This window comes from Pipra filicauda, unplaced genomic scaffold (assembly GCF_003945595.2).
Source record: "Pipra filicauda isolate LSUMZ 115617 unplaced genomic scaffold, ASM394559v2 scaffold416_size611912_pilon, whole genome shotgun sequence".
In the NCBI taxonomy this organism is placed as follows: domain Eukaryota; kingdom Metazoa; phylum Chordata; class Aves; order Passeriformes; family Pipridae; genus Pipra; species Pipra filicauda.
This window is the reverse complement of record NW_024104550.1, coordinates 386691-398856: the sequence shown is the minus strand read 5'-3', so window position 1 is coordinate 398856 and position 12166 is coordinate 386691. Positions and strand designations below refer to the sequence as shown.

General features: G+C 46.1%; 1 long non-coding RNA gene across 1 annotated transcript; it reads right to left on the bottom strand.

The window, feature by feature from the left end:
- Positions 1 to 6738: 6738 nt before the first annotated feature.
- LOC120324083 lies at positions 6739 to 11419 on the bottom strand. Its single transcript, XR_005565084.1, has 3 exons — positions 11381 to 11419; positions 10171 to 10333; positions 6739 to 6790 (listed from the first exon to the last, which is right to left on the bottom strand). It is a non-coding gene; the product is annotated as an uncharacterized LOC120324083 (long non-coding RNA).
- Between the last annotated feature and the right edge of the window lie 747 nt (positions 11420 to 12166).

Genomic DNA, 12166 nt, shown 5'->3' with positions numbered 1-12166 from the left:
TGCTCAGTGCCACCAGCAGTTCTTAGATAATGGATTGGGCTTGGTGAAATTCGTATTGTACACAGGTACATGGCTTAAACAACAAATGCAGAGCGGTGAATTTTATTGTCATAAGATTTGCAGATCAGAAGAGTTCCTTTCTGTGCTGTTTGTTGAAACAATGCTGGTACGAGGGAATATTTTGGTTGAAGCAGGGTTCATTTAACTGATTCGGGTATTTAAACCGGAGGGACGCTCCTTCACATCTACAGAATAAGCTGATTTACCTGAGAAAGACTGACGAGGCCTTCTGTTGCTGTTGTCCAAAGGCTTTCTGTGCCCTGGAGGGAACGTCACCCCCGTGCCGTGTCCCCCGGGGAGGTTCCGGCCGGCGGGAGCAGCGCCGCTGCCACAGGGCTGCCTGACGTGCCCAGTGGGCTTCTTCAACCCCAGGCCTGGCCAAAAAGCCTGCCTGCCCTGTGGCTCGGAGGCAGAGCAGCCCCTGGAAGGGCAGGAGACGTGCGTGTGCCTCGGGAAAGGTCGGGTGTTCCAGGTACGGGAGCAGCTCAGCCCCGTTCGCTCTCTCTCCACATCCCATCCCCACAGGGACAGCAGATTGTGCTGGTTTAAAGGGAAACCAGCAGGGGAAAAGAACCCAACTCAAAAGAGAGATTATAAGTCAGAATAACAACTTAATAAAATAATACAATAAGTACGATTATACAGACAAACAATTGGTTTTAACCCACAAAACCCGAATGTATAACCCAGCACCCTGGGGCAGGAACAGAGTGGTGTTGGTTGGGCCCCCTGAGCCCAAAGAAAAGGGAGAGGGGGAAAACCTGTTGGTGAGAGTGCTGGTGCAGTCTGGTCAAGAGTGGTGATTGCAGTCCAGTCGAGAGCGGTGGTCTCAGTCTGGTTGAGTGGTGATCTGCAGTCTTCCTCTGGATCCCACAAGTGCTTAAAAAAGTCCCAAGACCCCAAGATTATATATCCTCCAGTTCAGGCAGGAATGCCCAGTGCCTCCCTCAGGGCGGGGAGTTCCACAAAGGGTGTGAGGACAGGAGCATCCTCCTGTCTCCCAGTTTATTAGCCTGAGGGGTCAGGAGTACTCTGGGGTTTGGGTTACACCCATCCAGTGATGAACTGGTCCCAGCTGTTCTAACTAGGACACAGATCTACATCTATCCTGGGTTTCTCGGGGCCACATCAACCACTGGGAGGTTTGGGGGGGTCTGTGGCCACTGAAGCTCCCCCTGAGCTCGCTCAGATGAGGAGCAGCCCCGGTGCAGATGCTGTTCCATCCCTGCTGCAGGTTCCTAAAGGAGCCCCTGGTTTCCTTTGCAGCCCCGTGATGCCCAGTGCACCTGCCCCCCAGGGCACCAGAGCTCCTCAGGGGATGGAAGACACTGTGTCAGACAAGCATATGATGTTTGTCGAGATTCAGCCTCCCGAAATCAGGAAGGGCAGTGTCTGACCAAGAAAGGATGGGCCCGCTATTGCTCACAGAAGGTATTTCAATTCTAACACTTGTTAAATACATAGAGCAGGCAGAAAACACCCTAAAAGCAAGTTCCTTCCTTCAGAGGGCACAGCCAGCGTGGCAGCCAAGTGTTATCAGGGTTTTTCACAGAGGTTTTGCCTCTTCTTCCACCTGAAATAGCAACCCCGGGTTCCCCTGCTCGCTCAAAGCACCTGACTTGGACTGCTGATGTTATCCCTGTACTTCCTCCCGCAGGTCTGTGCTGCCCCCAGAGATTACCAGGGCTATGACAAGGTCCTTGGCCTCTGCATTTGTCACACGGACAGCCTGGAGGGGGTGTGTGACTCCCAGTGTAGGAGGCAGCAAAGGGACACCCTGCAGTTCACCTGTGCAGGGAAAAGAGCTCAGCTGCTCCTCACCCACAGCAATGGAAGCAAGGTAAAACCTGGGGGAACTTCCACAGCCTGCCTGGTTTTGCCAGGCTCTCCAAATTCTCACTAATCATTAACCAAATAGCATCTTTTGTTTCTTTTTCTTAGCAAATTATAGAATAAACCAAACCAAATATTCTATTACACGCACGGACTATTTTTGTACCTGGTCTGATATTCCAACTATGAGAAAAAAGAATGTAAAATAATTCTTGAACTCTGTTTCTTTTAGGCTGCTGTTTTCTTAGAAGACTTAAGAACAGTTCTACTAAGACCATATTTCTCTTTAAAAGATGTCTGTGCTTCAGAGCAAGGCAAATCCACCCATCCAACATACATTGTGGAGATGAGTGGTAAGGGAAAGAATAACAACAGCTGTAGCATTAGCAGGGTATTAAAAGGGTTTTAGTCACAATAAGCCTTTCCAGAGTATTTAAAACACAAATAATAAGAAATTTTGCTGCTTATATCCCAAGAGCATGCAGCAATATTAGTTTATCACTCCATGCAAAGCTTATCCCACTCAATCCCAGAACATTGGTTTGAAATGTGTGTGTTTCCAGCATTATAGGGAAGGACAGATATTCAGGGATTTCCCCCCAGTCCCTGAATTACGATAAACAGAGATGGAGAATCTCTTTGCCTGTCAAAAGACTCCCTTTCCAGTCCTTTATCTGTACAGATTTTTTTTCTTGTGCTTCAGATTTTCATGTAGAAAATCCACCAAGTAGAATCAGAAGCAGTTAAACATTCCCCCCCCCCCCCAGGATTCCAGAACCAAGAGCACTATTTGCACAGCCCAGGTGAAAATTTAGGAAAAACCATAGGAAAGAATCATTTGCCCATGTGCCCTTTGCACATGTTCATTGGCTTCAGCCAAGTCAAACCAGTTGCTACTTCAGGAACAGGTCTTGCAACATCAAACAAACCCTAAAGGCTTTGAGTAAGGCCCAAGCATTTTAAAGCCCTGCCCTAGAATGAGAAGAATGTACTAAAAAGTATTCAGTTGGGGTTTAGACTTTGCCAGTCACACCTGGGGCCTTTGGTGAGCAGACACTCTATAGAAGGAAAAGAAAAATTCAACATGCTGAAACCCAGAAGTGACCAATGTTTTTTTTGTACCACTTCAAGGGAGAGGATTTTTAGGGGTGTATAATCCTGACCCTCAAGTGTTTCACAAATTCATCATGATGAACGAGGCTTCATCACATCATAAAAACAACCCTCCTTCAGCAACAGCCCCAGGTGAGTTCTGCAACACTCCAAAGCAGGTATTTAATACAACCCCTCTAAGATTTAATTGTGCTTTGTCACATCAGCACTGACCCAGGTAGGAAACAACAGGAGTTAAATCCAACAGAACTCACCAGCTGATTGCTGGAGAGGCTGCTGGTGGAGAATTCAAACAAAACCCTTCTCCTGAGCTGTTCTGTGGAGAGAAAAGCTCAGTAATGATCCAAACTTAACAAGGTTTGTGTTACAGATAAGTCTGGGCAGGAAGAACTGGGGGGTTCCTGGGAGCAAAGCCTGAGCCCTCCCAACTCCACCCCCCGAGCTGCATTCCCGGGCATCCTGAATCCCATCACCTGCCTCAGTGGGAACGTCACCCTCCTGTTCGTGGTCTCCAAGGAGCATTACCCCGTTTATGATGTGTGAGTACAAACAGGACTCAGCCAGTGCCCTTTTACATCAGCTACAGAGAACAAGGAGGAGCTTTGCACTTTTTTCCCACACAGAATTAAGACAAAACTCGACTAAAAAGAACAGAATTCTCATTATTAAATGCACTTCAACGCATTTTTCACAGAGAAGGCTGTGGCATGGCAGGAAACAGCATGTCAGTCATTCACAAATTAACACTGGCCTATTAAAATAAGCAAAATTAAATCTACACATGCTGTTCCTGATGCTCTTTCTGACCTGTGTTCCCACTCTTTGCAACTTGGCTTCTCCTGACTTACCCTGTATTGTCCTTCCAGCTGACTTTGTCTTCCCTTTTTTGCAGCCAGTAAGTTTTAAGATCTTATTGGAGCTAAGTTTCAGGTTTTTATCAGCTAGTTCCTACTGCTCTGAGAGCCTTGGGAGCTCTGCCTGTGGGACAGTTATTTCTTAGGGCGGGTTTGTGGGTTCCCTCCCCTATGGCCTATTTTGATTTAATTTCTGCCATTCATCCAATTACAAATCACAAATAACACCAGGGATACGTAATCAATAAAAGAAACTCCATCTGGTTTCCATGTTGACCAAACACCTGTAAGGTTTCCCAGTCATTTTTGCACTGTTAATAAACATCATTTTTCAGCTTAAACATCCTTCTTGGGGTTAATTGCTGGTACTTTATATATTTTTTTTTTTTTTGGGGGGGAGGAAAGTGGTTGGAGCAGCCCAAAATAAAACTGAGGGTGATTAAACACTGGAGGTGTGTGAACAATTAAAAGTTCAGTGCCTAAACTCCCAGTGATGCTCAGCTATTCCCTGAGGTGATGGATAACAGCTCAGTAATTCCCTGCTGGAATGATGAGCCTACACCCCAAAAAAAACCAGGAGTAGTGAGGAAAACTCTTGCTTTTTCCCTCCTAGAAACAACCTGTACAACACCAACGCTGAGTTTGACTGGGGAGACTTCAGGAGCCTCAGGGAGGAGGTCAGAGAGGCCTCCCAGGAATTCCTGCTCTTCCTTTTCCAGTTCCAGGAGCCCGGGACCTTCGTGCTCCACCTGAGCAGCAACAGGCACAAGAGGATGGTTTGTATCCAGGAATCTTGGCATTCCAGGGGCTGTCCCTCTTGGCACAGCATCCCATGCTCCACGTGGATGTTTGGAACGCAGGAAGTTTTAAAAATAAATATATATAAAAATATATATATATTTATATATAAATATATATACTGTACAGGTGAGTGCAGCAATAAAGAGGTGAGTTAAGCAGGGGGTTAAATATGGGGGTCAAATGATGCAACTCCTGCAAAGCCTGGACTCTGTGACAGCCCAAATGACCCTTTTTACATAAATCCTCGTGCCTATTTCAGTGAGATGCAGTGACCTGTGACTGGCCTTTCCCTTGCAGTACCTGAGGGTGATGCCCCCGGCAGGACAGTGCTATGAAGAGGGGCCTTTCCTGCCCCCAACCCCCAGGTTTGCTGTCCAGGTGGGAATGGCCAGGAAAAGGGAGCTCCTCCTCCAACCTGACTGGGCAGCAATTGCTGGAGTGAGCACAGGACTCCTCCTGCTGCTTGTTGCCTCTGTGGCACTGACAGTAAGTGAGAGTCGCACAAAATTCGGGTTTTTTAAAGGATATTATAAGATTTTAGGCAAGAACCCCACAAGTGACTCCTCCCCTAAGCATCACCCATAAAGCTGAAAATTAGAATTACTTGTAACTCAACCTCATGTTTTACATATGGGGTAAAATCCGTCCCTATGGATTGATCCAGTGCCACCAAAGCCCCAGGATATTTACCTCTCACATGGGCCACCTGGAGACATTCAGGGTATAAATGAACTTCATTCCCATTTTCTGATTCATCAACAAGACGACACTTAAATTTTTTTGGTTTAAATGCCTGACCAAACCTGCCTCAAAATAAAGAAAACATAAATAAGTCCTGAAAAGCTTTTACAAAAAAAACTGTCAGCCATAAATAAGTTTCTGCAACGTTCAGGTTTGCTTTCCTTATTCAGACAGAAGTCCCAGCAACCACAAAATACCTGAGATTCAAACCCCAGATGGTCTTTCAGACTGGTAACCCCCCAAAGTAATTCATTTTTTTTCCTAGCATGTTCTGAATTCAACAGGATATTTTTTTTTTCTGCAGTCAGACTGCTGAGGTAATGGGAGAAAATGTGATTTATTCAGCCAGCAGATGCAAACAGCAGATAACTGCACTTCCTTCCCCTTGGCTTCAGCCTTATCTGCTGGGATTACTAATTCTGCTGGTTTAGAATAAATGAATGATATATTTAGAAACCAGACTCTGGGGGTCCTCGCTCGTCAGGTGAGGATGGATCCTGGTGGCTGAGTGAGGGACATGTGGATCACACACTGACAGGGCGTGTCCAAAGAGGAAAAGGAACTCCCCTGTTTCACTCTGTGGTGTTTTGCAGCTCCTGTGCCAGGGCCTTGGCTGGTCCCAGAGGGGCAGCCCCTGCCCTGCATTCCGAAGGCAGCAGCTCCAGTACAACCTGGACAGCTACTCCTCCGAGATTCCAGGAGTCTTTTCCATCAGAAAACGTCACCCCTGGCTGCAGCAGCAGGGCAGGGGGGCTGGGGAATCCTGCAGCACCCGTGGAACAGGTCAGGGCACAGAACCCCCAAACCCCAGGGGCTCTGGCGGGTTCCTGCCCCAGCAGAGCCCCAGAGCCACGGCCAGCAGTGGGCAGAGGCTGCTGAACCCAGGGGGTCCCAGGCATCTCTGTTCCAAACCAGTCTGGGATTAAAAACAAAAATAAATCAAATTAATCACTGAGTCCCCGTGTTTCAGCCTGCTTCCCGAGGAGAGGGGCTGGCTGGGAGCCTGAGGAACAGATCGACCTGGAGTCCTTTAACACCAATGCCTTCTTTGAGCTGCTGCTGAGACAGTCCCTGTCTGTCACAGCCTCACTGGGCCACTTCAAAGAAGAGGTAAATCCTGTTCGGGGCTGCTTTTTATGCAGAAAGAACCTAAAACACATAATTTTATCTGTTACCATTTTTCATTAACCTTTGGCTACTAGGTAGATGTTTTATTTCAACTTTCACCTTTTTAGAGCACGTAATACAAATATATCCTCATGTTGTTTATAACATGTAATAGGGTGGGGAAAGCAGTGACCTTAAGGCAGAATAATTTGGTTTTCTCATGGTACTGACCTGATATAGTTTTTGGAAAATGACTTCATCTTCCAGCTTCAATTTTTCATCTGTAAAACAAAAATAATATGGATTTCCTGGTCACAAACTGAAGAGCTGCAGATTAAACTGAGGAGAAAAGAATAAATGAACACACAGTAACATGTGAGCAGGTTATTTGAATTTCATAAGAAATATCTCAGTTGAAAGAGATGGAAGAGCCTTTTGCAGCCCTAAGGATGAATCCACCTGTGGTCCTCATGTAACTCCACGTGAGGTTTAAAGGACAGCAGAGGGAGCTGGATTACAACGAGCACTCAACAGATAAAAAATGTGGAGAAATCCTTGTCCCCTGATCTGAGACAGGGCATTAATGTGTTTGTGCTGAAAACTGACACCAGCTGTGCTTTGGTTCTATAAAGAGGGGTGTTTTTTTTGAAGGGAGACTCCAAATCACCTTTTGTGGTCCTTTCTTTTCTTTTTGTTTTGGACCTCAGGTAAAAATCCTGTATCAGAGGCTCACGAGTGAAATGTCTGCACTGAAAAACCTTTGGATGGAGACTCTGAGTATCCCAGGAAAGGTGGAGGCTGAGAGCACAGAGGGTTGTGCAAAGGCAAAGCAGCAGGTAGAGCTCAGTCCAGCAGCATTTATACACAGAATAACATTTATACATAGAATAACAAATTCTCAGGACTCTCTTTTAAAAATTTTAGGCCTGGTTGTATAAAACATCACTTTTAAAACTGCAGAGATTTAATATTTCACAGGCTGCAAAACAGTTAATTGGAATATGTGGGAGCAGCTGGGTCTTGACAGCATTTAAAGCTGCTGCTTTGTGCTGACACAGAAACTCATCTCTGACAGATTATTTATTATTAGTATTATTTTCTTAATGTGATACATCCACGCACCCCAATTCTTCTGGGGGGTGGTCTCTGCAGAGGTTTCAGCTGTAAATTCATCTGCTCCAGTGTGTGTTGCAGCTTCTCTTTTCACATCACAAAGTGTTTACATCATAACTTATTGCACTGTCAGTTAATTACATTGACTTTATATTGAAATAGACAATGTAACTTGTCAATATTGCAATATTTTCGTCTTTGTGTCAATATTTGTGCCAATACGTCAATATTTTTAACAAGGAAGATACACTGTGATCTGTTTCATTGATTTTTCTGGGAGTTGCAGTGTTCCATTGTCACTAAAGCTCCACTGAATGAAACCATTTCATGGCTCGAAAAGAGAAATATACCCATGGTTTCACACGGGAAAATACGTGTGCAACACAGTAAGGAGCTGCAATTTTCATTAAGGACTTATTATATCTCCTGTTAAAAGGATGCCCTGAGTTATCAGCCTGCTCAGAGCTGGGTAATTGTAATTCAGCATATTAGAGCTGTCAGCTCCAATGGACACACCAAAATCGTTTTAAATCATTTCAATTTCTCATCTTTGCTGTTTTAGCAAAGGGCAGAAAAGTCACCAGCTCTGCTCACAGCTGGATTTAATAAATAAATAAATAAATAAAAATAAAGGAAAATACTTCTGGATTTTTTTATCCCACCCAGGCAGAGGAGGAGATGCAGCGAAGGAAGGAGTTGGCTGCTGGGTACGAGCAGAGCCTGAGCAGGCAGATGAGGTTGTTGCAGCAGGAGCTGGAGTGGCAGGAGGAGAACTGTGTCCTGTTCAACTCTGCCCTGAGGGAGGGGGTCAGGCTGGCACAGACACTCACAGAGGGAGCAGCTCCTGGAGGAGAACAACCACGAGGCTGCACAAGGTACCCAACAAAGGGCAAAGTTATCTGCAGCTTTCCTGCCCTGGCGAGGGAAGCATTCCTAGCCCCACAGGTTTTTTGGCCTGTGGTTGGCAATGCCAACACCTGCAAGTTTAAAACTGATCCTCAGTCCAGCAGATCAGGTGGTGCAGATCATAATTTTCACATTTATGAGAAGTAAAATACAGGTTTTTAGAGGTGTATCACGAAGTTGTGAGATATCCAAGCTCCAAACTGGACCTGGCTATCAGAGTCTTTTTAGGTTGGATAAGGGAAATATAAAAGTTCCTAAGAATTAAAATCTTTTGCGGCCAAGTGGAAATTTTGCACACAGGGGTTTTTTTTCTCTCTTTGGACTAAGAATAAAGAAAATCCATCACTTTGACAGAGGACACCTCACAACCAATCAGAAGGAAGGGAAAAGCCCCTTTTCAGAGAAAACAAACATTTTTAGGCAAAAAATGAATATATTCAACTTATCTGGAAAAGGGTGGAATTTTGTGAAACTATAAAATGTATGAAAATTAAACCCAAAGGGTCTTTTCTCCCCCAAAAGCTCAGTGTGAGACCAGACCCAGCACGCTGAACAAATTCTTTTTTGTTTCGTGAGTTTTTGCCGTCCTTCTAGATTTAAGGGAGAGATATTTCTCACACATCTATTTAAAACAAATCTAGAAAAATCTCAGGCTGAGACAAGCTGGGGAGATTCCCATCGGAATCTCGGGAACAGGACTATTTTGAGTGTCCCAAGGGCCGTGGCTCTGGGATGCCACCCCAGCTGTAGCCAGTGTGCCACCCCTGATCACTGGCAGGATCAGAATGGTGTGATGAACAGAAAACAGAGACACAAAGTGCTGTTTTCACTCCACCAGCCAAAGCAAATACTCATCAAGCCCTCTAATTGCCAAATGCAGATATAATTTGTATACCCACCAAAATCCTCCCTTTGCTGCTCCATTTAAACTCTCTTACCTCACCTTCAGCAATAATTATTTTATCTCTTGAGTTGCAGGCTGCTGGCCCAGGTGGAGGCTGCAATCAGCAGGATGTCAAGTGTAATACTGAAGGAGAGTCACCACCTCAAAGCCTGGGGAGTGCTGGGGGAAGGGACAGGAGCTCCCCTTCTGAGCCAGGATCAAAGCAGGACACTCACCAAGCAGGAGCTCGTGGGTAACTGCGGCCTCTAGAAACCTGTTTGAAGGCTGTGTTCGTGTGTGAGGAGGTGTGGGCAGGGCAGGGCAGCAGAGCTGAGAAAACACAGGTCACCAAAAGCAGCCAGGTCACAGAGGAACCCCCAGCCAAGTCAAAAAAGAGAGTATTCAGAAAACATCCTCCTCGAATTCCCACTAGCAGCTTGTGAATTCAGGGGTTGTTACTGAAGCAAAGCCATCAGCAGAAGGTTTCTCTGTTGTTTCTCAGGGAGAATGTCAGATTTGCACTCATTAAGATCTTTGAGTACTGGCTAATTATCTCCTAGCAATGGAGAGGGCAATGAACTATTCTGTGGGCGAGACTCACTGAGTGCAATCAATTTGTTCTCGTGTTGTTGGCTGTTTTCTGACATTCTCACCTGTGTTGTGGTGTGACAAACTGTAAAAGGTACCCAGACACCAAGATCCCTCTTCCTTTCACCCTTTGAAGAGGAACAGAAGTAAAAACAGGACAACAAAACCCACCTTGGATGTTTCAGTGGCTGTTGCAGATTGAGGCCACGAAACCCAAACCCCTGAGTGGACATTTAGGAACCATCAATCCCCTCCGTGTCACGAAGCTCAGGCAGACAGGGCAGAGAGAGGATGGAACTGCCACGTGCTGCAGGCATTTCCCCCCAGGCACCTTCTGTAAAAGGAGAAAAGCTCAGTTTATTTATTCTCACCCTTTTCCTGCCCTTGCAGATGATTTTTATAAACCCCCTCCCACAACTCCCACATTGTGCAAGACCTACAGGTTGTTTCTTCTCCCCCCTCCCCACCTGTTGTGACCTGTTTTTAGGCTCCAATGGCACTGCTGGAGCACCTGCCATGGTCTACACGGATCCCATCACTGGGCTCTTGACTCCTTTCCCTCACTGCTCCCTCCTGCTGAGTAGTCACTGCCCTGGACCAGTTCCCAGCCACCATTTCCTGCACCCCCAGACTGGAAAGGTGCTTCCCCTAGCTGGGAATGTTGGCTATGATCCCACCAGCTCCAGGCTGGTCTGTGCTGCTGATTCTGGCTCGGGTGAGTGCCACAATCCAACCATCAACTGGTCCCACTGCCTGTTTGTGGAGCACAGTTATGGTGGGGGGGTTTGGTTAAAGCAAAACAGAGGACAAACCAAACAGCCCAGTTTGCTGCACTCAAATGTACTTTTCCTGTGACAGAACCTGAAGAAAATCTGAGAATGCTTCTCATCAGCATGGCCCTGGAAGGTGGTGCTGTTCAGATAGATGTAAGACCTACTGTATGGATATATTTGGTGTTACAAGGCTTGGAGACAAGGGAGCATTGAGATATTCCTAATTTCTGACAGATTTCAGCCCCTCCGTTCATTAAACCATAAAAATTAAATGCTAAGAAACTCGCAGCTTTTAGGGAATGGCCAAAGCCAAAAGAATTAAATTTGAAAAGCCTTCCCACACTCCCCATAACCACGGCCAATCTCCCCTGGTCCTGCCTGCAGGAGGGCGACCCGAGCCCGAAGTGCCCGTGTTCCCCTACCTTCCTTACCCGGTCTGTCCCAGCACTGACCTGCCCGTGGAGACAAAGCTCCCAGCCCTGTGTCCCGAGAAAACCTCCAGCATGGGAGGCCTCATGTGGGATCCAGCGACGGGGATGGAAGTGCCAGTGCTGGGGGTGACGATCCACCCCGGCACGGGGCAGAGCCTGGCGGTGGGTGGCACGTACCTGAACCCCCTGACGGGCATGTTGGCACCTCTGGAGCTCTGGGGGCCCATGATGGAGCCAGAGGGAGGCAAGATCGTCCCAATCCTCGGGGTTGGTCTGGATGGTAGCACTGGTAGGTCTTTTCCAGATGCTAATCCTTCTCTCTCTCCTGTAGTTCTGCTTTACAATTCGTGATAAACACAGGTGATAATCTGTGTCATCCTAGGAAAGGGGAAAACAAAGAGATTGTAAAACTTAATTGCACCCCCATAAAGACAGAAAACAGACCAACCTTCCCTGTCCTCCTAGCCAGGAATTATGTCCAAACTGGGCCAGGTCAAAAAGCTGGCTGGCACCTCTTATGGAAGAACATATGAATTTATAACTTGGTGTAGAGATAATAAATTAGTCTTAGCTGTGAGAATAAACCTCTGTAGAATACCTGGAATAGCAATGTATATGCATGTGATATAATGAACATGTATGGGATGTTTGGAATAAATATCAGGCTCATGCCTGTATCAGGGTGGCAGGCCTAGGAGAGGTTCTGTCTCCTCCTGTCACCACAGCATTGTTTGCTTTTACCATATAATAAATTCTAATTTGAAAAGCTATTTATCTGAGACTCACAAATTTATCACTTTATAATTCACTAAAACTATCTGGTGACTCTGTAAGAGATACCTGAGGTCATCATTCCTTAACTATGACACAGCCACTGAAGCTGATTTGACCTAAAGATGGTCCCATTGCTCTATTGCAATATTAAATAAAGTAGCATGAAATGCATCATTAAGAAGCTCAGGG